This window comes from Perca fluviatilis, chromosome 6 (assembly GCF_010015445.1).
Source record: "Perca fluviatilis chromosome 6, GENO_Pfluv_1.0, whole genome shotgun sequence".
Classification (NCBI taxonomy): domain Eukaryota; kingdom Metazoa; phylum Chordata; class Actinopteri; order Perciformes; family Percidae; genus Perca; species Perca fluviatilis.
The window spans coordinates 2,398,589-2,419,890 of NC_053117.1; the positions used below are offsets into that span (position 1 = coordinate 2,398,589).

Consider the following 21,302-nt stretch of genomic DNA (forward strand, 5'->3'; position numbering starts at 1 on the left):
CTGTTCAGGAAAAACTCAGGAGCAGCACAACTTATTTCACATACGTGAAGAAGATTCGGGAGACCTTGATGAATTACACAGGAGCATTTAATGAACACTCAATTGAGGAGAATTTAGGATTACACAGTATAGTGTGGGGCCATCCCAACTTCTGAAGTTCCTGTTTTCCTGAAGGTGTATTTTAAAATCCTACTGGAGGCGTTAAGTTTAGCTGAACTTTTAGGATAAACAAAGATTTTGGGGGCGCCCGAATATCTCAGCACAGACTAAATGTGTTATGTGTTTACTTCCTCCATGGCCTTGGCAGGGTGAGCAGCTCTGTCTCATCATACAGCTGCTACGTCTCCCGTCATCTATGGAGGCACAAAGGTGAAGTATTCCTCTGCCTGGAAAGGTTATGAGGTTATGTTGGACACTGACCTGAATGACACCTGGGTACCATTGTCTCAACATGCATATGTAACCGGACACGCAGAGGGGCGTCGGCTAAATTGTGTTATGTAAAATATCGACAGCCCCACCTTGGGACTTTCACGCAAAGAATAACCAAAACTTGGGAAATAAAACCCAATTCCTTACTTTTAACGACTCATTTGTTATTAAACCGGGGTTCCCTCGATCAAGCAAGGCAAGTCCACAATTAAAAGCTTAGAGACATAGATTCCAAAAAATATAAATATACTGTATTAAAACAATCAGAACAAAATATACACATCAACTACGATAAGAAGGAAAATAAAAGTTGTAAAAACACTAATGCCTGGGATTTAAAATAATCAGAAACAACAATATAAAACAACCGTTATATTTTGTTATTTCTGATTATTTATATTCTTTGGGTGAAAGTCCCAAGGTGGCGTTGTCGATATTTTTTTTACCTGTAATACAATTTAACCGACACCCCTCCACGCGTCCGGTTACACATAGCATGAGTTCATAAGATGGAAATTCCACAAGAGTCACCATCCTAGTTTAGCATATTAGCATGCTAACATTTGCTTATTAGCACTAAACACAAAGTACAGCTGAGGCTGATGGGAATGTAATCAATTTTGCAGGTATTTGGTCAGAAACCAAAGTGTTGGACACATACAACTTTGACCTGATGTGATGATGGAGCTAGATAAAAAGTCAGGACTTCGCCAGAGTGATTAGGCGCCATCCTTTGGGGACCATGATGTATGGCAATCCATCTCATAGTTTTGGATATTTCAGTCTGGCCAAAGTGGGAGGCAGACCACCATCCAACATCAACAATCACATTAAATTTAGCCTAGAATCTAGACGCTCACGTCAGCAAATGTAATTTGCAGCCAGGGTGAGCAACTCTCCGTGGTTTGGCTGGAAAAACAACTCTAATCAGGCAATCACATTGTGTATGAGTCGGTGGGGGGCTTAACATAAGACGGAGAGTTGCTCGCGAATTCCCATAGGTAGGCCAAGTTTGCCGGGTAGTTTCGTTGGGGTACTGCAGAGGGGAAGTGTGAGTGGCAACCTTGTGGTAGCGTGCAAGAGAATTCCAATTTGCAGAGACAAGGTGAGAAAAGTATATACTATGAGGTTTGTTGTTACAGCGTCTGATTTACGTCTGTTTTTTGTATTTTGTTTTACACAAATAGGACACATTTTCGAGTTTTTTGTTTGCCTCATTGCTTATATTCTCAAAATAACATATTAAGTGATTTGTGCCATATTACATTTTTTATTTTTTCAAATGATATCAACCTCAAACTAAGGCATACATTAAACATACACAAACATTACATTAAGTTGTGCAACTTAACTTTCAGAACTACAAGTTTCAACCTGAGAGTGATCTGTACAGTAGGCCTATATGTAAATATTTGTTATACTCAACCTATTTTCATTTATATTTGATTATAATGTCACACAGCTCTGTTACACTTATGCTATTAGGTCATTGATCAGCTGTTTCTCCAGAGAGAGAGAGAGAGAGAGAGAGAGAGAGAGAGAGAGAGAGGCGCAACAATCAGCTGTTTTTCCGAAGGGATAGTCAACGCGTCAGCTCTTTAGATCAGATCGTGGTCACCACTACGTATTTTCTTGCCTTTGATTTTGGTAGTTGTTGTGTTTGGTGTAGTTTCATCGTCCATACGACTCTGTGATTTACTTTAGTCGGTCCGCTTCGTGGAATGGAGTTAGACTCCATGTTTTCTGTAGAGATGCTAAAGCACTGACGTCGTGCTATTATCGTGGTAAGCTAGTTTGATTTTTCAGTAGACACACTGTAACTTTGGACACTTTCTGTAGTTTTCTCCAGCCTGTCTCTTCTCTTAGCCCCTCGCTATTTACGCTCTAGCATGTGTCGCCAGCAGCAGACTGAGCCGCGTCTGTGCGACAGTAATAATGCTCCGTGCGGAAACACCGTCCGTCAGCGATACAACGTTGGTAACATTGATTTAACGAAGCTTCGAGGCAAGTCATTTTGCATCGAGGTTTTTTTGTAATCGAATTATTCGAGTTATTTGAGGAATCGTTTCAGCCCTAGTTATGACACAATCGTTAGCCTATTTTTACAAAAAGGTCTGCTACGGAGCCATAACGTGAGGTACAAGGTAATGGAGCCTTTTATACATTGTCGTGTTTCTTTAGAAATAAACAAAGGACAAATAGAGTCTTTCTGTCAAAAAGATGTCAAAATGAATGGCAGTCAGTGGAATGCTAATGGGAGGTGATCGTTTTGTAGCATCAAAATGGCGCCATAGGAGGTTCGAGTTCTGAAGTGAAGCTTACCCCCTTGGAATTCCCTGCTACTTGAAAACAAAGAAGATGGCTGCTGCTGGCAGACAGCAGTCTTTCGAATTGGCTTTGGCCGCGACTCTGGAAGACTTGGAGTTAAGCTTTTCTTTGAGAAAAGAACAAAGAACGGCACTGAAGTCATTCCTAAAAAAGGAAGATGTGTTCAGAGTTTTGCCGATCGGATATGGCAAAAGTTTAATCTATCAACTAGCGTTGCTCTGGTCGGTTGTAGCGCTATTCTATTGCGAGCAGAGGGAATTTGAAAGACAACCGTTTTGACAACCGGATTGAGCCCTGCCAATGGTGAGTTCCCAGACCCAACATCTTGATGTAGGTCTGGCTTGTCGGGCTACATTAAATTAGCATCTACACCACTTTTATGTTCCTTGATAAAGTGTCCCCCTAATTTGTGTCCACGTGTCTGCACTGCAGTGGGAAAAATATACAGTTGACAGCAAAATGTTTCATCATTGACCCACACTCAGATAATGAGCTTGGTTTGGCAAACACAGCTAGGTATACAATTAGCATTGCATTTCTGCACGGCTCTGCCGATGTGATCCTATTGTTACCTGACTGAACAAGTGGCTTTTTTTTATGGGACTTGAGACAGGCCTTGGACTTGGATCTTATAAATTGTGACGTGAGAAAAACATGTTTTGTACTTTTCACCTTTGCTGATTGCACTGTAGAAGACCACAGGGCTAATTAGTCTCTCTGAAGTGATTGATATCAAGGATGTACACATGCCGAATGAGTAAAGCCTGTGATGACTCATGAGCCAGGATTGCGCATTGAAGTCTGTAGAAGTGTACAAAAATGTCAGATGCTGTAGAAAGTGTTTGATATCTCACAGTCATTGATGGTTACTTTATTATGATAGCACATGGTGAGAATAATAGCATGTGTTGAAAATTGATATAACCCATTCCTTTCAGTTATTTATTTATGTATTTACTAATACATACCAATGTTCCGAGTTTGATTTAAGTGAATTGAACACTTCAGGGATGCTGGTATTTTTTCGATTCACGCTGACTGACTTATGTGATAGGTATTTTATAAATGACACTGACTACAATACTTTGCTACAATACTGCCACTAAAAAACACAACATTTCTTATTCTCAGCCGCTCATGTTCTCAACAACAGGATTTCAATTGATTTTGTTGACCCCATGGCCTTCCCCTTAAGCGCCACCACCATCAACTCCAACTTTGGCTTCAAAATAGTTCAATAGTCAAATTCTGGCACTTAACTGTAGTTAAATAAAAAAACAAAAACTACACAGCACTGTATTGACTACGAAAGTGATGGTTAACTAGGGAAATGATTGGACCTTGTCAGAGATGTGCTCTCTTGAATACTTGATGGATGCCTGATTACTCGTCAGCTAAAAGGGAGGATGCATCTTATCATTGAGGACGCATCCTAAAGCGATGTAAATGATCTGTTCTCTCAAATATGTGTGGATCGCTCCACTGATCCGAACCCAGGAAAAATATCACCTCTCTCCACTGCATATCAGCATTTAAAATAACACTGACACAACTGACTAACACAACATGTTAGAGAAAGGAATGCCATGTCATGTAACGCATACTGTAAGAAACGGTATATTTTCCATTTGTTTACACATGGCAGTTTGATTTCACCAGATACCTAGCTCCTGGCTTTGTTGTTATTGTATTGGGAATCCTCTGGAGGCAAATGTGTCTCCTTCACTTATCATTGTTTCTTTGCTTTATGTAGTTACTCCAGCACTGGCTCTGAACGCAGCCCAATACAGGGTTTTTCTTTATTTTCCCACCTCTATGTGAATAGTTTCAGCTTCATCTATTCTCCACTTCCTGCCGTTCTGATGAAGTGTGTAGGGGCTCCAGATTTGTTCTTGTTTCTTTTAGTTAGCTTCACTAATTAATGTTTTTAGATTAATACTGGATCAAAGGACTATGAAATGTAAAAGGCGTCGCTTGTAGTGACAAACTCACAGAGCAGCTTTCAGCTCATTGTTTTGGTTTTATGGACCTCAGCTTTAAAGGGATAGTTTGGATCTTTTGAAGAGGGGTTGAGTGAGTTACCTATCCATGGTCAGTGTATTACCTACAGTAATTACAATTACCTTGCAGAACATCCATCGAGGCAGCAGTAGACCAGCAACTGCGTGTTCTGCGAGGTAAAATTACGTAAGGCGTACGTTTGCTTTGAAGAGAGCATAGTCTTATACAATGGCTTCAGTTTCCCATTGGAAAGGGCTGTCTAATGGCAAGGTAAATCGGTACAAATATTCTAAATAAAGCATACACTTAAACAGATATTAATTTTTTTAGGTGGACCTTATTGGCTAAAAAATCTTTAGCTGCTGGCCCCGTCAATAGCAGTACATTGCTTATCTTCCATTGCTTACATCTGTCTGCTTCTTCAAACTGGGGGCGTGCCGACCGCCATCTACTATAGGTAATACACTGACTATGGATAAGTACCTCATACAACCCCACTTTAAAAGATCCAAACTATCCCTTTAATGTTGTGGTTTACTGTAACTGTTGACTGTAAAATAAGACAACTTATTTAGGTTGATTATTGAGCTTTGGATTCTGGCGGGAGTGTGGCTTTAAGACATGAATATGCTGTACCATCTGGCTATAGTGTGTCTCAGACCACCTCCTGCAGTAATTGGATTTCAATCTGTTCTTAATACGTCTTGTTTTTATGTCCGCTTTCTTCAGTGTAAATCCCTATCAAGATATCATTTGATTGCTCAAAATGCATGCCAACATAAATGGAGTCAACACTGAACTGGGTAGATGGCAGAACAAGTGTACTGTATAGTCAATATGTTACTTTCACAGACAATAATTTTGCAGAGAAGATGACAGAACAATTAAGGGTATGCACAGTTTGCCTCAGTGATAGCGCTGCAGGAAAGTCGGTGGTCATCAAAATCAATAGATTTCTTTCTGTTTGCTGTGTGAATATTCATACCATGTCATCTCTATCCAGCCATTATTTTTTTTAGAACAATCACTTGGTTAGAGGATAACACACTAAAAACAAATAGATGAGCCGAGGCCACTTCTTTGCAGAAACAACAAGAACAGTAAATCAGCAGATCAAAGATTAATCTTTAATTCATCGTATCTTTATCCGATACGCAATCACTTTCATTCCCAGGTGCATGCTGTTTGAGATGAATATGCAAATGATCCCCAGTCTGCAGCTACGCAATTAGTTTGCGTCCTAATTGTCTGTTATAGGATTTCCTAAAGTCACTTATTTCAACAAAGCATTTAATGAAAATGTATTACAAAGTCTATTTTCATCTCCTCTGTGATTGCTTTATCATTTTCAATAGCTATTTACCCTCTCCAATTTTGGCTTTTTATCCTCTTTTTAACCCCTTTATTGGGGTTCTGAGGCTTGTTATAAACATATCAGAGGCCATTGTGGCCTGGGTACATACTAACCATCTCATTGCCCAATAAAATGAGATCTGTGCCCTTATTCACACCAAGGTCCTATAGCTCCATCTCTCCTACAATGAGAGAAAACGGCCACAAGGCTGGCAGATCTGGTCCATGGGCAAGAGGTTCAATTACTTCAGTTGTCATGGTGCAATAAATGACAAATTAAGTGGCTGGCACCGAACACTGCTTGAAGGAGGCTGTATCAGAATACTAATGTCAGCTGTGTCTGACAGGGGGTAAAGAGAGAGAGACAGTTTCCTTGCCAAAAGTTTGGCAAAGGAAAATCAGACAACTTTTTTTCTCAAGCAGGATATATTCTCTCCTCCTTCACCTCGATTTAGAATAATTAGACCTGTTGGTCGCTTGAAAGATAGTACAGTGATGTTTTAATTAGTATTTAAAAGAACATCTTCTTTAGATATACAATACAACAGCTGTGTGTATTGTTCAGTTATGTTCATTTAGATTAAGGCCTCTGTCTTGTTATATTGTTTTCAGCAGTCCCTGATCTTTGCTACGACAGACTGGAACAGGCATTGTAATCCTATAATTAGTGGAGTATACAGAATTTAGACACTGGCTAGTGAAAGTGTTCTGTTGTGCCAGTTTTCATCACATTAAAAAGCTAAAGGTCTATAGCCACTGGCTTTAATCCTCATTAAACACCAAAAAACAAAATCGTGGAATGAAGAATGCAGACATTTTTGCTACTCTTAAATTCTTTCCACTAGTGGGACAAGATATGTGAATTCTGGCCTGATGGTGGCGCCACAGGAAACACTATGTTCTTATCTAAAATAAAATGGCTTTATCCACTTGGGACATCTCAGGCTCAGCTCGTCAGGCTCAGCTCCACATGTATCAGACTTAAAAGGTCCCATATATTAAAGAGTGAGATTTCCATGTCCTTTATGATTATAAAGCAGTTGGAGGTGCTATATAAATACTGCGAAAGTATCAAAACGCTCAATCCAAAGAGAAATGAACACAGCCCTCATTTCGAAACTGTGCGTTTCAAATGTGCCGTCAGGACTTCCGTACAGTTGTGATGTCACAACTATACTATATTAAGGTAGAAATGGCGCGTTCATGCCACCTCAGAATAACAGGGACCGCCCCCGTGGTTACGTTGTTTTTCCAACTGGCAGCATTCACATGTGTTCTTCTTCTTCTGTTATATTGGCGTTTGGCATTACAACTTTTTGCATGACTGCCACCAACGGTTGGCCGTAGCCTAGAGTATCAGGTGTGTGAAAACATGGAGGCCACAATAACAAAAGATTTTCTGCTGTTTTCTTATGCGAGCATCCAAACAGCACATGAACAGGTGTTTGTTTGTATTATCTGCAGGACAACCAACGGGAAAAGACACGGATAATGTTTTTTTTTTATACATGGGCCTATTTGTGAATCATTTAAACATGTTATGTCTGTGTATGTTTCTTGGCAGAGGCATTTGTCCACAATAAACAGTTTATTGTCATTGAAATATGTTCAGTGAACCAAAGTCGCCTACATCAAACGTCACCAACTGGGAAACTCGGTTAGCAAAATCCAGCCCGAGTTTCCCACCTCTGATTCCCACAGGAAATGTCGTGAATGGTGACGTTTTCACTCGGAAAATGTTTTTCCGATGTCCATGAACGCACGGAAAGTGCCGCTACGGTGTCGTTACAGTCATTCCCCGGCTGCAATGATGGTGCAGAGACACTAAGAGCACAGATGCGGGAGACCCGGAAACGCTGACCAATCAGAGCAGAGTGGCCGTTTTCAGGAGGGGGCTTAAAGTGACAGGTGCTAAAACGGACCAAAAGGGCAGGAATATCTTGAAAGCATGTACAGCGGCTTGCTGTAGTGAGAGACAGCTGTACACTCTAAAAGAAATTATAGTGGCTCAACTTAAAAAAATTAAGGTAACAATTTGCATGGACTTTTTTAAGTAGTTCCAACTCAGCCATTATTGAGTAAATTCTGTGATTCTTTTATAGTCAGACTAACTCAATTATTTAAGTACAATCAACATGAGTAACAAACTTAATTAAAGTAAATCTACTTAAATTTCATGAAAATGTTTAGGTAATATTAAGTTGTCAAATTACTTAATTTAGGCTATTTTAACTTTACTTCCATTCTACTCAGAAATGTCCATGCAAATTGTTACCTTAACTTTGTGTTAGTAACTTAATTCATTTTAGCCAGAATAAAATACACATAGCAATTCCTTTTTTATGATCAAACCTTTTATTGTAAAAGCAAAGTAAACTTATAAACTATATTATTATAGTACTATTTTATAACTTATAAAAAAAATAAACATGCCTACTTAGACAAAAAATAAATAAATAAATTCACACCCAAATCAGTTTTAACAGGGAACTTCAGTATTTTTCAACCTGGGCCCTATTTCCCCATGCATGTGTGTACCAGACTGATGGGGAGAAGAATATCTTTAATTAGTCCAGTATTGAGGGAGAGCGCATCAGCCGGTGGCCACAAAATGAGCTAAAACGTAGTTCTAAGAGGCAAATGCGCACCATCAAAGTGTGTTCACAAATGGTGCTCTTTTTTCCCTCTAACAGGCTCAGGTGGTTAAGTCCTGACAAAAGTATGGAAAGCATTTCCCTTACCCTCCACTTGTTTCGGCTCTCCTAAGAACTACGTTTTAGCTTGTTTTGCGGCTGCCAGCTGATGCGCTCTCCGTTAATACTGGACCGATTAATGATATTCTTCTCCCCATCAGACTGGCACAGACACACACGGGGAAATAGGGCCCAGGTTGAAAAATACCAAAATTCCCCTTTAATCAAAATTAAAAGTGTGTTTGGGAGCTTCTAAGTCAAATACTTGCAGGATTTTACAAGTAAGTTGCCCTTAAAAAAAGGAACAGGCTCAAATTATTAATGTAAATTTTGGAGGACCAATCCCCTGAATCCAGTGCTTCACTCTCTCTATAAAAAAAACACCATGCACCATGTGAAAAGGAATACATAAATTAAAAGTTGCTGGTGTTGGAAAAAAACATATTAAACAGCTACACGTATTCTCCATGGCGAATATAGAGGCATGTTTTCCAAGGGACTGTAAAAAGTGTCTGATACATATTAACACTTCCAAAACCCTGGCAAGAACACTAAGCATTGTAAGTAGGTGTACCTAATGAAGTGCCGACTGTCAACAGTACAGGTGCTGTTTCTTGCACAACAAAACTTACAATAAGTAACATATTCTGTTGAATTTGAGGACAGTCTAATTCTTCACATTTTTAGCACAGCAGTTTACTTTTTAAAGACATTACCTTCAGACTGGCTTTCAGCCCATCCAGCTCAAGGAATACCTTTTGAAATACCTCAAAAGTATTTTTCAGTTCTTTTGGGTAGCTGAGGTTGAGTCTGTATATCAGCCCCATTACCAAGGCACAGGCTCTGGGTAGGTCCAGGTCTTGCAGGACTTCTGTTCCCTCAATGAAGATCCTCGCGCTGGTTGGATCAGACATGGTGGCAACTCTGGATATGACAATCTTCATCACTTCGTTGACAATATCCCCACCATCCTGGCATAAGTAGGTCAGAATCAATGTCAGTGTTTTAGTCATCATATTTAAAATCAAGAGTAACACAAAGTACAGTGTGTCTGAACTTAAGTGTCTGATTTACCTAATAACTGCTCTTTGAAGAGATCATCATCCTTTTCTCTGAGATACACTATTAAGCCACGGATAGCAACCTCTCTCCTTTTTTCCACAGACTCATCCTGTGAATAAGAAAAAATATGCTAAACTGCTCCTCTATGAATTTGGGTTTTTAATAATTACATCACTAGGAAAAAAAGACCAAGGAATGAGGTTTATAAGACTTGGACTGTACAAATTACCAATCCGTATTGTTTTTAATTAAAATCAAATAATGAATTGATCATTAAAAAAAACAAATTATAATATTAAATCTGTTGGCCATGTCTAAGTCTATAATGTTTTAAGAGATCAGTCCTTCTTGGTGTTTCAAATTTGGAAATTTTACAAATCCAATTCATTTTAAAACTAAGAAATCTGCTTGCAAAAAACTGCACAGAAATGGGTTTTTGCCTTACTCCATGCTTTTTCAGAATGCAAACATTAATGGCAGTTCAGTGCCAATTAACATGGTTAAGCTACCACTGCAAGCAAAAGATACAAAAGACTGCTCTGAAGCATGGTGCTCTTAAAGGGGTGATAGAATGATTATATTGGGTAGTTTACACTGTTCCTTAAGGTCTCCTAATGGGGTATGTAACATTGGTTGGGCTGAAAATTGCCCGAATGCTATTTTATTGGGCCCTTAACTACCCTGTGAATATGGCTCTATTTGGAACAAGAGCTTTTCTTCCAAATATGGTATGCTCATGAATATTCAGAATGAGCTGCGCGCTGATTGGTTTGAGCAAACTACATAGAAACACATGGGATACTCGACAGCAGGTCTCATATTTCAGACACTGCAAAGTTGTACATTGTTTGTCGGGCTATTTCGTTATTAAATTCACTTCTGAGACTTTTTTAAGCGAGAAATCGACCGGCCGTTTTACGAAAATGGATGGCCAATTGCAAATTTGGTAAGACTGTGTGTCGGATTTCAGCGCCGGTGCTGCCTGTGTTGCTGCCTCGCCGCCCGGCCTGCCTTCCTTCACAGACCCCGGCCTGCTGTGAGGTACTTGGAGCTCTGTCACGACTGGCAGCCCACAGCACTCCATACCCGCGCTCGTTAGCTGCGGCTGTCCCTTCAAACCTAACTAGCTATGTGTAGCTACAAATCACAGATAGTTAGCTTCATTTTCGGCGTAATTCGAGTATATTTACAGTTTGAATTTCGTCACGCCACTTATACAATATCTACCTAAATGTCTTATAAAGCTAACAACGGTGTCCGATTTCAAGTTAATAAATATTTGTGAAGACTAGTTGTTTCGTTAGCTGCAGCTGTCCCTTCAATTCTAGCTATGTGTAGCTACAAATCACAGATAGTTAGCTTCATTTGCGGCGTAATTTGAGTATATTTACAGTTTGAATTTCGTCACGCCACTTATACAACATCTACCTAAATGTTTTGTTTTCAAGTTAATGAATATTTGTGAATTTCAGAGGAATTCTAAGAGGAGGCTAGCTAGCTCTCATTGATAGAGCTACATCCAGCCGCAGGCTCTATCAATGAGACTCGCGGACAAGCGGCGTTTATTTCCCCAATCATTTGTTTAAATAACTCAACACATTATAATTACACACATTATAAGATTAACTGAAACCTGTGGTAAGAGAATGCTGGCGTAACAAGCTCGCTGACCGCGCTCTCACTCACATACACCGGGCATTTAGCTAGCTAGCAGGAAGAGGGGAGTTGCAGGCCCTGGAGCTCTGTCAGAGCAGCGGCGTTTGGTAGTCCATTAGCCCAAAAACAGTGACTTTGCACGTGTATGGAGTGCTGTGGGCTGCCAGCCGTGACGGAGCTCCAAGTACCTCATAGCAGGCCGGGGTCTGTGAAGGAAGGCAGGCCAGGCGGCGAGGCAACAACCCAGGCAGCACCGGCCGATGAACTCCGACACACAGTCGGACAAAATTTGCAATTAGACATACATTTTTGTAAAACGGCCCATATTTGAGCTTTACATAGTTGATTTCTCGCATAAAAAAAGTTTCAGAAGTGAATTTTGTAATGGAATAGCAGAGATCTGCGTGACCTAGATTCAGAAGACTACCTGATCTCAGGTCAGTTGTGTAGCCTGAGTAAATGTTGGGGCGTGACTGTTCTCTTAATACACCCATGGGCGTGACAAAGTTATAGGTCTTGGGAGGTTGACGTCAACTTCCAGCTTTGTTGAGATTCGCCCGTTTTCAGCGGCAGTTTCAAAATATGAGATTTTCATAGTAAAGGGGTGTCAATGGGATTTTGAGCTTCTATGTATGTCCTATTTACCCACCGAACTGTCATTATTCAACTATGACAGGGTAAAATCGGTTTTGCATTCTATCACCCCTTTAAGACTCTAGCTAGCTAAACGTATGCTAACTCAACAGGGGGTGTATTAGCTTAGGACAAGCTACAACTTCAATTTTAGTGTGTGAAAACAACTTCTGTATACTGATACAGTTAGTACATGTTGCAAATGAAACAAAGAAAGATACTCACCAAGACACTTTTCTTGCAAACTCCCGTTTTTCCCGCTCTTCTTCTTGTCTTGTAGAAGGCTGGTCAAGCAGCAAAACATGTCTGGGCAAGTTCAGTACTGAACTCAGCTTTTGAAAGATGCTCAGTAGAATGACAAGTAGCACTAACTCAATCCTTTTCTATTGTTAAGAAAAGTAAAAAGTGTTTATTCATAATCAATATATATTTAAGTTAAGACACTTTTCATTATTTTCATTTTGATCTACTTCTTAAAATAAGTTATTAACTTACTAAAACATGTATATGTACGTAACAAATAAAAAAAATTTATGCTGTAAAAGCTCATGATTTTAAGCTTTATTTGCTGATCCCATGAATGATTTGGCCTCCACCCTCTCCTCCCTCACCCTCCTCATTAGATCAGGAGGAAGAGGACCAGGGAGTACTGAATACATTCTTTGCATGGTTGGAAATATAAACAAAGATTTTACCAACTGAGATCCAAATAATCATCTCCTACTATGATATCCCTCTGCTACTGTAGACCTACAAGACCCACAAGCTAACAGTCAAGTGTGCTTTGATATGATAGCGGGTTAGCTAGTTGCCCCGAATCACATTTAAATGGATAAATGGATGTATACGCCCCCGAGTTCAAGATCAAAAATGTTTAAAAAAAAGATTTTAGCAACAAGAGATGCATGATAAACAAGGAAACAGGATTCGAGCTTGGGTAACGTATTTTTCATTTCACTGTCTTTAAAGATGCATTAATGGATTTTTTTGGGCACTAATGTCAGGCCCCTAGCATGGTTAAAAATAAGGATTTAAAACCAGAGCAGTGTAAGAAGTTTCTGAGCTAATGTGATTGATGCTGAGTATACAGTAGTTGATTAATAGTCAACCCTTAATCTGCTTCTTGTTAATTCCCCATTTTGTGCACCGCTAAATAATCAAAACTGAATCGCTAGATCTTGCAGGCAATTGCTTTTACTGTCTCCAATCCTGCTGGCCTTAAAGAACAGTGCTGTGCATTTTATATTCAACAGTGCTGTGCTTTTGCTTGAAAACAAAGTTTCATCAAGAGTCATCTTATATCACCGCAGGATACAGACAGACCCCACTGACATCTTTTACGCCTCCCTATCCTTCATCTTATCACTAAATTTAAATGCATGTTGTTCAGAAAACATTGAGGTTGCTGACCTCTACTCCCCTGTTTCCTTTATTCTCTCCACTTGTTTTTCTTATGTGATTTATTACCGTGCATTCTGCTCGGTACATTTCACCCTGTTCAGCAGACAGACAGTGTAACTGAGTCATGCTGCAGCAGTTTTGTAAGGGTACCGAAACGTTTGCACTGGGACTTATGAACTTACATCCCCAAGGTGAACTCCAGGGACATCCTGTCGGGCTACCCAAGGTGACAGTTGAGCAAAGTACGCCGCACACACACCGGGAATATTCTGCGGTAAAATGAAGGAAGGCGTCACACAGATGAGATTCATTCATCTTAATAAAGTTGACCATCAAACTGATGTGTCTGCAGAGGTGCTAGTTAGACAGAGGAGGAAATGCAGGGGAGACAGAGAGCGGAGAGGAGCTAAGCAGACACGGCTGTGAGAGAAGCTTCTCAAACGTAAACACAATGTTCTTTTCCCACCATTCCTGTGAATAGAAAAGTACCTGTCTACCTGTTGGCAACATTCTGTGACAGAAAAAGCTTCTTTTTGTAGAACTTCTGCAAAGCACATTTTAATTTTACTCCCAAATGCATGACGGCACAATTATTCTTTTAAGTAAAAATCTGTCACACACTTTGAATAAATGTGTTTTTATACTCCACATCACTGGCTGATATTCTGCAGCACAACAGAGTTTCAAAGTGTAGTCACTTCACAAAGGCTGTTACATTATTTGTTTAAACACCACCTGTCTGTAAGGGCATCCCCTTAAGATGTCTTCTGCCAAACAGAATAATGCATTTTATGATGCAGTGCAGTTTGTCTGTAATAAATACTGGGTTGTTAGCAAAAGCAATAAACAATCAAGGAAAGTAGCCCCCAACAGACATTCAAATTGATGGTTACACTTTACTTCAAGGTATCTACATAAGAGTGACATGACACTGTCATGAACGTGTCATAAACATTATAAACAAGTCATAAACGTTTATGACATAACGCTTCTTTTATTTGGTCTTTGTCATGACAAGTTATGGTTAGGGTTAGGGTTCATGTGTCATGACTGTGTCATGACAGTGTCATGTCACTCTTATGTAGATACCTAAGTAAAGTGTTACCAAATTGGTGGTCGACCAACCGTCAACCCGCACAAGTGGTTTTCCCGACAAGAGACACGGCATGGAAAAAAGGTGTAGTGCAACACCTCGTACCTCCTTATCCAACCAGCTGCTTCATTCCCTCTAATATTTAAAACTATCACAAAAAAAGGGCCAAACCCGTCTCTTGATGTAGACTGCTTTATTTGCCTCCGCCCTGGCGACCGCTGTGGCCGGTGATACATTATGTGTTTGGACTGTCCGTCCGTACCATTCTTGTGAAAGCCATATCTCAGGAACGCCTTGAGGTAATGTCTTTAAATTTGGCACAAATTTCTACTTGGACTCAAGTGATTATATTTTGTTGGTCAAAGGTCAAGGCCACAGTGATAACTATAGAATTTCTATGGTAATTATGACAACATTTCACACAAATGTCCAATAAGTGATTTTGTTTATCCAAAAGGTCAAAAGTGAACTTCACTGTGATATCATAATGTTGAGTACAAACACTTTTCTGGCCATCATTCAACACCATAACTCAGGAACAGGAGAAGAGACATTTGGTCAGACACTGAATTGGTGACACTAATCTTGGGTGCCCACCTTGAAAATGTGGTGATGTATAAATCTTCTTTGCTGCCAGGTTATAGATGTGTGTGAAGCATCAATGTTTTGCCAAAAAATACACTTGATATCTTTCATTAAATTGCTTTAAAGTCACATGAAAGTCATATGAGTCATGGAGGATGTAAATGGCAACTTGACTGGTTGGCGGAGGCATACGACCGCAAGGCAGTAATTCTAGTTGAGTTAGCAGTTAGTCGCTATCCTTGGTGACTTCACAGTAGGTGCCTGCAAATTAGTGGTAAGTGGATAGCTTTGAAGGCATGGACAGCAGCAGCACAAAGTGTTCAGGTTGCATTAGTCTCACATTGCCAGACCTTCCTCCACAGCGCTGTGGAGGAGGGTCTGGCGAGTCCACACAGCATTCCCGGATGGAGAAAAACTTGCACTGGTTTATTGGTATTTCTTTAAACTATTCACAATCTTCATCGGCAGCGCTGAGCCCTGGACGGAGCAACGGCGCCTCTGCAAAATAGCCTTGGGAAAGGTTGTTTTAGTCGTTCAACAAAAAACTCAGACTGGACAGATAGTCTAGCTAGCTGTCTGGATTTACCCTGCAGAGATCTGAGGAGCAGTTAACCACAGTCCTCATAAATCGACCAGAGTTTAGAATGCCAACACAAAGAAAGTGGAAGGGGATGGACATCCGGCCGAAATGAAAGACATTTGGCAGAATTTGCGGCACCTGATCCCGGAAGGATATAGACTAATGTTGCATTAAAGGAACACGCCGACTTATTGGGACTTTAGCTTATTCACCGTGACCCCCAGAGTTAGACAAGTTGATACATACCCTTCTCATCTCAGTGCGTGTTGTAACGCTGTCTGACGCCCCAGCGCTAGCTAAGCCTAGCACAGGTCCTGGAGGTAACCGGTTCCAACTAGCCTACTGCTCCGAATAAGTGACAAAATAACGCCAACATTTTCCTGTTTACATGTTGTGATTTGTATAGTCACAGCGTGTACAAATAACAAGGTCACTATGCTTTTACTATCTGGTAATTGTTGACTCTATTACTCCAACTCTGAGCGAACTCCAGGCGAACTCTCTGCTCCTCACCACAGGGCTTCAGGTGCTGCTAGCAAATCACTCCACCAAAGTAGCAGAAGTAGAAGTGCTTCGCCTTCTGAGAATATAGTTCCCAGTTAGTATACGGTTAGAAGACGGCTGTGTCTCCTATGACCTTGTTATTTGTACAGGCTGTGACTGTACAAATAATAACATGTAAACAGGAACATGTTGGCATTATTTTGTCACTTATTCGGAGCAGTAGGCTAGTTGGAACCGGTTACCTCCAGGATCTGTGCTTAAAGGCTAAGCTGAGCGGTCGAACAGGGATACCACAACAGCGCGTGAGGATGAAGGAGTGTATCGCTATCGCTTGTCTAACTCTGGGGGTTACGGTGAATAAGCTGAAGTCCCAATAAGTCGGTGTGTTCCTTTAACACTTGTTGTAATTTCATTGTTTGGGACTGAAGTTGGTGCTTGACTAGCTCATATGTTTTAACGTGAAAGATGCTACTTTTGATAGACTTGTACCAAAGTAAGGGAAATGATAACATTTATTTCACAGTGCTGTTACCAGTAATGGTCCTGTAGCCATATAGTATTTCAGCAGTTTAAACATTATGTGTGTCTGTACCCACATGTGTTTTTATTACATTTACTACAGATACAGGTGAGCAGTGAGGCCACTAGCTTTAAGATAAAAGTGCTACCAGAAATGCAGGGATTGAACAGAACTACAGAAACCATGTGCCACTGGTGCGCCCAGCTACTCAGAGCTCATCATAGTGAGCTTTTAAAAAAAATTATGTTTTCTCTGTAGTCTGTTGCATGACCTCACATGTTGAAGATGGTTTGGTAGAGAAAGGAGAATTTCATGCGATGGTGCAGCTCCCAACACAATGGTTAAGCACAGTTATCCACTACTTTAAGGGTGTAATAACAAGGTGCATGGCCAGTGTGGTTAACGTATCCCTCTGTATACCATGCCTGTGGGGAAGAGGCATGAACACCACACATTACACCAAATTAAAACGAGATGACAGTTTGAGATGACTTTAAGTGGAGCAGCATCATCAAAATCAGTGCCTTTGTGTGACAGGGAAATGAATGGCAAGATAATGTATGGTTCCAGCAGCTATTGTATCGCAGCACTGGCCTCACGCCATTTTCACTTGAGTTGTATATTATCCTTCTGCAATATTCACATCTCATCACTGCAGATTAATCTTCGCCGGGCTTTGGTTCCTTAATAACAACCCGATCCTCCCGGTGCAGATCGTTCCTCTGTGGAAATATCACGGGAGGCCAACAGCTGGCTGCAGTTCATCTCTTGTTGCCTCACATTTCCAGCCACATCAATATTGGACAAGTCTGTTCAAGTTCAGGGGCTGTTTGAGATTGTAGCACTTAAACAGATGGCCGTCCTCTGCAGGGATAAGCCAAATCTGATTTTTTTTCTCCCTGCAGTTCATTGTCTTGAACATTTTGTGCACTCACTTGTTTCCTAGGGGTTGTTTTGGTGGTTGTGAAAGAAGGAGGAAGAAAGAAAAAAAATATTTTTTTTTTTTTTTTTTTTTTTGTTTGTGTGTTTGTGTTTTTTTTTTTTTTTTTTTTTTTTTTTTTAATTACTTTAAAAAAATTTAATAACGGAGCCAAAACTAAAGTGGATACTCACGTGATGACGGAGCACATAAAATATCATGTGGCATACACAGGCGCGCATACACACACAGGCAATCTTCCACAGCATTAAGAGTTAGACATACAGCCCATTCTTTAGAGTTATCACCATGGAAACTGGACAGGAGTGAAAAGCCTGTATTACGGTGGATGGAGCAATGGCATGACAGCCTCCTGGTCCTACACTGTGACATTTATATGAAATTGTTTCACAGCGTGTACAAACTATAACTGTCAACTCCTCTAAAATGCAAAAATGTATAGATTCCTACTGTTGCATCTTTTGCTTTGCTTTGACCACTCTAGTACCACTGAATGAATGCAGTTCTGAGTTGTTAGGACTCAGTGATGTATCAGAAACAAGCAACAGTGATAACTAATGAAAATTCCTCAGCAACACTATTCAGTTACATCAGTAGCCAAAAAGGTTCTGAGTCCTCAGGTGGTTGCATGGCTGGATTAAAGGTATTACCTAAATTCTTTCATGCTTCAGAAAGTCAGCTTCCCCTCCAGACATGTTTTAGGCCATAAATATTCTCTGATTTAAATAATTTGTGCCTGATATGTCCCCTTTATTTTGATTGCCTGTTGCTCTTACTCAAATGACTATTAACCAACATAAAGTAGTTGTCTATCTATTTGGTGTTACTTTGGAGACTATGAAGCCCAAAGAGAGTTACCTTATCTCTGCACTACTTTTCCATATGCAGATGAGCTTGCAGGTGTAGTTTGTAGTGGTCAACCCACAGAGAGTTATCCCCTGACTCTACAGTTCCCCTCAGTTCTACGCAGGTTCATAACAAATTGTTGTGGTTTTACAACTTTGGTTCACTGTTACAGCACTTATTGTTGCTTCTAGACGCAGATAAAGCAACTGTACACTACCTGCACAGCACTAAACAGAAGACAGACAAAGTTAGCAAATAGCTGATGAACATAATGGTGTATTTAGCTACTAAAGAGGCAGATGTATAACTCAGGAGCTGGGGGAGACCAAACCAGAGCCAAAAGAAAAGAGCACTTTGGGCTTAGTCAAGTGCACGGAAACAAGACTCCAAATAAATGCTAGGTGTGTAAAACATATTATCAGCTTTATAGGTGATGTCAATGTGTGTTTACAGCTTGTTTCCTGTGGCCCCAATGTTTATTTTGTATTGTTTATTAAGGATCTCCATTAGTCTTCACCGTAGTGAAGACTGTATTTCCTGGTGACTGTCGGGGCGGACGGGTCATGCCGTGGGCTGCGCACTGGATCAGTGCTGTGCTCCTGTGTCGGGCGGTGGCACACAACTTGCATCTTACTTTGGATCATCTTTTACTATTTCAAAGTGCACCCACACTTTAGATTTTCTTTTCCTAGACATTTTCAGGTAAAGATTTAAATTCCTGCCGTCAAGATGCTCCTCCATCGGTCCCGGATCATGGAAAGTGAAACTTAAATCTGTCATGGGCGGTTGGATTTATTCACGCACTTATAAAGATTTATTAAAAGCTTCTTTCTTTGCACATTTTTATTTACAGCGTTACATGTTGATATCTATGTCATAATATGACAACCCGGAAGCACATCCAGTTTTTGACCACACACACACACAACACCACAACACTACACAGTCATACATACAAGCAGGGATTTGTCTGGAACCCCAACTCAGATATCATGGAAATAAATGGAACCAAAGGTTTTAACTGCAACTATGACTTGGACATTCATTGATCAAAAAGGTAAAAAGCGCTTTTCAATTACTCTACCCGTGGAACAGCACCTCAGCTTAAAGCTTGGGCTTAGCCTCTACACTGTATATTAACTTATTGGGTAAAAACATGTATTTATATGTAGGAAGGAGGACAACAGAAAGCAATAACAGAAAATAATAACAATAAGGAATAACGTGTGCACTTGTTAAAGGTTATGTATGTTTGGGAGCATGTTTGGTGATTGACAGGAATCTAAGCCTATCTCACTCAACCATGCTTGCTGACGCTTCTTCATCTCCCTCCTCAACCCGACCCCTGTTCTCTCAAATTTGGATTTTCCGACTGCAATAATTGACAAAGTTGGCCACAAGAGGCAAACCAAATCACAAGAGGATCCCTTAATCACAGACTGATTTCTCTGGTAAAAGATGTCACAAGTTATTTGAATTTCAGAATCTTCAGATGCAGAACTTTTTGTGCAGTGCTCATTCTCTAAATATAGTACTGGAGGGGAAATGTAACCGAGGAACAGTTTGCACATGACTAATTACCTGCCTTATGCACAATTCAGGCATTGTCAGAGTTTTTCTTAATTAGCAGATTGTGTGTTAGCTTTTGACTGCTTCATGTTTTTGTGTCTCACTGACAACAGAGACTGCAAAGAAGATTGGAAGGAAACCAAATGTTATAGTGAAAAACAGGAGGATTACAGCAGCGGCCTCTTTTGAGTCAGTCTGATATGTGCACCAAAACTGAGTTTAGGGTTATCCCAACCCCATTTTTAATCCTAAACCCCAACCCTCAACCCTCTCCATATTTTAAGTGTTACTGTAATCCCCAAATTAACCCCTACTCTAAATTTTTACTTATCCTTTTCACATAATGTTTTATAATGACTGCAGACTTGTTACTAACACATGTAATCACTTAACTGGACTCTCCAAGTAAACTGTGGGCAGATTACACATCTCTAATGTCGTGGCGAACCTGCATGTCAGCATATCCACACACTTTTAAAATGTTTTGAATAAGAGAAGGGCAGACTCCAACTAGTTGTATCAGCTGTATCTGTAAAATTGTTAAAATCTTGCCCAACTTTTCTGAAGCAGTCATCTGCACAATCAATGAGCATTCAATCTGAACCAAGGAGATTGTATTATTACCATATCCATTAAACACACGTCTGTCATTCTAGTCTTTCGTATCCTTTTAGAACCTACAGTGCTAAATTATCTGTGATTTGCAACATTAGCTTGGTATCTCATCTGGACAAAGCAAGGCTGATAAACTCTGGAGATCCATTAGAGAATTATATAGCTTGGCCTTAGTGCACTGAATTACTTTATGTCTTTCTTTTAGCGCAACCGACTATGTCCCTCTTGACAAACCTCTTTTCTTTTGGTAAGAAAGTAAAAAATAAGTCAAAAAAATACCTTTCATGTAATATATTGAATACATTTTTGAATAACTTTTTGAATAACTGTGCCGTATTTCTATTATGAGGGACTGATTGCTTGTCCTTGCTTTTCTTCCAGTGCATGCTGGACTAGGCACCGTTCATCTTTGATCCTAACAAAACATAAAGGGGGTTAGGACCATAACTGAGTAACTATTTATATTAAGCTGATTATTTTTACATTATTAC

General features: G+C 40.1%; 1 protein-coding gene across 3 annotated transcripts in view; it reads left to right on the forward strand.

The window, feature by feature from the left end:
- The window catches only part of LOC120561412 (leucine-rich repeat transmembrane neuronal protein 4), a 69,193-nt gene that overhangs the window by 32,839 nt on the left and 15,052 nt on the right, over positions 1-21,302 (forward strand). Inside the window, exon 3 of one of the 3 annotated variants that reach the window (XM_039804523.1) lies at positions 19,126-19,581. The exons of the other annotated variants lie outside the window; for them this stretch is intronic. The gene's annotated coding sequence lies outside the window, so the exon portion shown is untranslated. Of the gene's footprint in view, positions 1-19,125; positions 19,582-21,302 lie in introns of those variants that run through there. 3 annotated transcript variants of the gene reach the window in all.